At 46.3% G+C, this 5,477-nt stretch overlaps 1 protein-coding gene across 1 annotated transcript in view; it reads right to left on the reverse strand.

Moving 5' to 3' along the window:
• The window catches only part of LOC144987419 (uncharacterized), a 409,376-nt gene extending 405,816 nt beyond the window's left edge, over nucleotides 1-3,560 (reverse strand). The window contains exon 1 of the mRNA XM_078936816.1: nucleotides 3,546-3,560. The gene's annotated coding sequence lies outside the window, so the exon portion shown is untranslated. The remainder of the gene's footprint in view (nucleotides 1-3,545) is intronic.
• Nucleotides 3,561-5,477: the final 1,917 nt, after the last annotated feature.

Raw genomic sequence — 5,477 nt, forward strand, 5'->3', positions numbered from 1 at the left:
CACTGACTCACCTTCTTTACTCTGATTGGTGGATAAACTGCTTGGCTCCTCCCCTGAACAACAGACCTACAGCTTGTTGTCCAATCAGGGCATAAACATTACAGACGTGTTAGTGATCATAATGACATGACTGATAAAGTATTGAAGCATGAACGGTCATAAAACAACTGTCAACCAGCAGGGGGGTTTCCCCCTGCAGCCGGGGCAGTTACAGAGGTGACCAGCAGGGGGGTTTCCTTCATGCAGTCTCTGGTCTGCAGACCATTTCTAGCTCCTGAAGCGGTCTCCTCTGACATTTGACCTCCAAGACGTCTGAACTGTACAGGAACTCCCCTACAGGAGGCGGAGCCTGACGCGCTGCTGCTGTGGTGCAGATGGAGAGCGGTCGGCCTCAGAACCCCGCCCCTCAACCTTCTGATGGTTGAGGGTGGCGCCCGTGTCAGACAGCGGAGCTGCCTTCCGTGTGTTTTTACCGTGTGCGTTGGATTCAAACCCCCCCCCCCTCAGCTGGGCGACTACAGACCAGCTCCTGCTTCTACACCTGGCTGTGGTTCCTGTCTCAGGCTCGACTCGCATCCCCGACTGTCCCCCCAACCCCAGCTGGATGAAGCTCGTCTGCTGGACTTTATATATGTAGTTGTAGAGTTAGATAAGTTAATTCTTCTGGTAAATCGCCTGTCCGTCCTGGGGGAGGATCCCTCCTTCATGTGGACACCCCTGAAGTTTTTTCGTTTTTTCCGGAATCCGTTTTTTTAGGAGTTTTTCCTCACAGAGAATATGGAGTCCTATTCTTTCTCTTTGGGCTTTTCCCATCAGGGGTCGCCACAGCGAATCATCCTTTTCCACCTCACTCTATCATGAACATCTTCTACCCTAACATTAGCCAACTTCATGTCCTCTGTTAAGACATCCATATATCTCCTCTTTGGCCGTCCTCTTGCCCTCCTGCCAGGCAGCTCCATCTCCAACATCCTTCTACCAATATATCCACTATCCCTCCTCTGAACATGTCCAAACCATCTCAGTCTGGCTTCTCTGACTTTGTCGCTAACACAGGCAACATGAGCCGTCCCTCTGATGTACTCGTTCCTTATCCTGTCTAACCTGGTCACTCCTAAGGAGAACCTCAACATCTTCATCTCCGCTACCTCCATCTCAGCCTCTTGTCTCTGTCTCACTGCTACCGTCTCTAACCCATAGAGCAGAGCTGGTCTCACCACTGTCTTGTACACCTTTCCTTTGAGTCTTGCTGGCACTCTTCTGTCACACAACACTCCTGACACTTTCCTCCACCCGCTCCAACCTGCCTGCACTCGCCTCTTCACCTCTTTTCCACAATCCCCATCACACTGAACTGTTGACCCCAAGTACTTAAACTCCTGCACCTTCTTCACCTCAGCCCCCTGTAACCTAACGCTTCTACCTTGATCCCTCTCGTTCAGACACATGTATTCTGTCTTACTACGACTGACCTTCATGCCTCTTCTTTCCAGAGCAAACCTCCACCTCTCTAGCTGTTCCTCCACCTGATCTCTACTCTCACTGCAAATTACAATGTCATCCGCAAACATCATTGTCCAGGGAGATTCCTGTCTTACCTCGTCTGTCAGCCTGTCCATCAGCATAGCAAACAAAAAAGGACTTAAAGCTGATCCTTGGTGTAGTCCCACCTCCACCTTGAACTCCTCTGTCTGACCTACAGCACATCTCACCACCGTCATACTTCTCTCATACATGTCCTGAACTACTCTGACATACTTCTCTGCCACTCCAGACGACCTCATACAGTACCACAGCTCCTCCCTCGGCACCCTGTCATACGCCTTCTCTAAATCTACGAACACACAATGCAGCTCCTTCTGACCTTCTCTGTACTTTTCCATCAACATTCTCAAAGCAAAAATGGCATCAGTGGTGCTCTTACGGGGCATGAAACCATACTGCTGCTCACAAATCTCCACCTCTTTCCTAAGCCTGGCTTCCACTACTCTTTCCCACAGCTTCATTGTGTGGCTCATCAACTTTATTCCTCTATAGTTGCTGCAGTTCTGCGTGTCACCCTTGTTCTTAAAGATCGGGACCAGAACGCTTCTCCTCCATTCCTCAGGCATCTTCTCACTCTCTAAAATCCTATTGAACAACCTTGTTAGAAATTCCACTGCTGTCTCTCCTAAGCACTTCCATACCTCCACAGGTACGTCATCAGGACCAACGGCCTTTCCGCTCTTCATCCTTTTCAGAGCCTTCCTAACCTCATCCTTTCCAATCTCTGCTACTTCCTGCTCCACAACAACCACATCTTCCTCCCTTCTTTCCCTGTCATTTTCCTCGTTCATCAGCTCCTCAAAATACTCCTTCCATCTTTTCTGTACACTCTCCTGGGTTGTTAGCACCTTTCCATCTCTGTCCTTAATCACTCTTACCTGTTGCACGTCCTTCCCATCTCTGTCTCTCTGTCTGGCTAGTCTGTACAAGTCCTTCTCTCCTTCCTTTGTGTCTAACCTGTCATATAGCTCATCGTAAGCTTTCTGTTTGGCCTTTGCCACCTCTCTCTTCACTCTACGCTGCGCTTCCTTGTACTCCTGTCTACCTTCCTCAGTCCTTTCTACATCCCACTTCCTTTTAGCCAACCTCTTCCTCTGGACGCATTCCTGTACTTCCTCATTCCACCAACAAGTGTCTTTACCGTCTTTCCTCTTTCCAGATGACACACCTAGCACCTTCCTACCTGTTTCCCTGATAATTTCTGCTGTAGTTTCCCAGTCATCTGGAAGCTCATCCTGACCACCCAGGACCTGTCTCAACTTCTGCCTAAATTCCTCACAAGTTTCTTCATTCTGTAGCTTCCACCACTTGGTCTTCTTTTCTGTTTTCTCTCTCTTCTTCTTCCTGACCTCCAGAGTCATCTTACACACCACCATGCGGTGCTGTCTGGCTACACTCTCTCCTACCACCACTTTGCAGTCATTAACCTCTCTCAAATGACCTCGTCTGCATAGGATGTAGTCCACCTGAGTACTCCTACTTCCACTTCTGTATGTCACTCTATGTTCCTCTCTCTTCTGGAAGTAAGTGTTGACTACAGCCATTTCCATCCTCTTTGCAAAGTCCACCACCATCTGTCCCTCCAGATTCCTTTCCTTCACACCAAACCTGCCCATCACCTCCTCATCACCTCTATTGCCCTCACCAACATGCCCATTAAAGTCTGCTCCAATAACAACTCTCTCTCCTCTGGGAAAACTCTCTATGACCTCATCCAACTCACTCCAGAATCTCTCCTTCACTTCTAACTCACAGCCAACCTGTGGCGCATACCCACTGACTACATTCACCATCACCCCTTCAATTTCTAACTTTAGGCTCATCATCCTGTCTGAGACTCTTTTCACCTCTAGAACACTGTTTACAAACTCCCCCTTCAGAATCACTCCTACCCCATTTCTCTTCCTATCAACACCATGATAGAACAGTTTGTATCCTCCTCCAATACTACGTGCCTTGCTGCCCTTCCACCTTGTCTCCTGCACACACAGTACATCTACCTTCCTTTTCTCCATCATGTCTGCCAGCTCTCTGCCTTTCCCTGTCATTGTGCCAACGTTAAGAGTCCCTATTCTCAAACCTATGTTCCTGCCTTTTCCCTTCTCTCTGGCCACGGACCCTTCTGCCTCCCCTCTTTCTTCCACCAACAGTAGTCAAATTTCCACCGACACCCTGTTGGTTAACAGCATTGGTGGCGGTTGTTGTTAACCCGGGCCTCGACCGATCCGGTATGTCTAAAGTGTTGTGGATGATTCGCATGGTTATTTTGGCAATTTTTACGCCGGATGCCCTTCCTGACGCAACCCTCTCTATTTATCCGGGCTTGGGACCGGCACAGAAGTAACTGGCTTGCAACCCCTGTGGCTAGATTAGAGAATATTAGAGAATATTCTCTATAGGACTGCAGAGAATATGGAGTCCTATACTGTTCATAATTAAATAAATAAATATTTAATTCAATAAATAAATATGGCCTCATGAAAATACACAATCAACCAATAAATCTCTCATAAATATATAAAAAGATCATTAAATTGTGAAAAACCTGCAAACAGATTTTAAATTACCCATTATATTATTAAATATATTTCATTTTGCTTTTATAAAGCTGTTCATTATTTTAAAACAGCATTTTAAAATATTCATTTTAATCATGTGGAATATTATTATAACTCTATGGCTTTTTCAGAATGTAAGATTTCAAAATCAATATTTTCCAAAGTAGCTTTGTTTTTATTTCATGTTGCTGTTTTTCACAATGGTGTATTTATTTCATATAGGGCTTTTTCAGGAGACTGAGTCTGTCTGTCAATCAAACCATACAAGAAGGAGACACTTTTGTGATTGGCTACTCCTTTACTCAGACATGAGCAGCAGCACCCTGACTACATCGATCGAAGATGCTTCAGCAAACGTGACGGCGTGATGCACCCCCCTCAACATAAGGGGGGGGTATGCACCTCAACAATTGAGTGACGCTCCAAACCCAATTTATAGCTGGCGGGTTACGAGCCGAGAGAAGAATGGCTGCTGGACATAAGTCCTTTCGGAGTTGCTAAGAGAGGTTGCTAATCGTTTAGACAGCAACACTGTGCAATTACCTGAAACAATATTACCTCAGCAGACAACTTTCGATCAAGACTCTGCCCAAAGTTCCCGTCACAACAGTCCAGCGGCAGCGTTACCAAAGGCTAATGCTAGCGGCGACCACCATCGTCACGTGACCACACTAGTTTGAACCCAGTAGAAGGTAAGCGCGTTTAATAATATGTTGGGGGGTATGTTTTATCTTCTGAGCAGATGTAAGTGTTTAACAGCTCAGAGATTTAGTGTGAGGAACTTTTTTTCTTGTTTACTTGTTTTAACCCTTGTGCTATCTTAGATGACCCCCCCCCCTTCCATTGAGGTGTTCTCCCTACCATGACAAAGGTGGATAAAGGTGTTAAGATTTCATGTAATCCATGGACACCAGTGAAGATCACAAATCATTGAAGAAAAAAGGTTCAGAGCACTGTCTAGTGGGTCTAGATGACCCAACTCCTAACGTTAAAGGGCCTAGGATAGCACAAGGGTTAGTGGGGTCTAGATGACCCACCCCCAACGTTTAAGTGCCTAGGATAGCACAAGGGTTAGTGGGTCTAGATGACCCAACTCCCAATGTTAAAGGGCCTAGGATAGCACAAGGGTTTGTGGGTCTAGATGACCCAACTCCCAATGTTAAAGGGCCTAGGATAGCACAAGGGTTTGTGGGTCTAGATGACCCAACTCCCAATGTTAAAGGGCCTAGGATAGCACAAGGGTTACTGAAAAAATGTCAAGAGAAATTATGTCCGTGATTGATTATGAAAACTGGCCAGTCATGCAAAAAAGAGGATGATTATAGTTGAACATGAACTCTAACTTAGTGAATTGATTTTCAAGGAGAATCTCTG

Source organism: Oryzias latipes, chromosome 18 (assembly GCF_053564925.1).
Source record: "Oryzias latipes strain Hd-rR chromosome 18, Olatipes_Hd-rR_3.1".
NCBI classification, from domain to species: Eukaryota; Metazoa; Chordata; class Actinopteri; order Beloniformes; family Adrianichthyidae; genus Oryzias; species Oryzias latipes.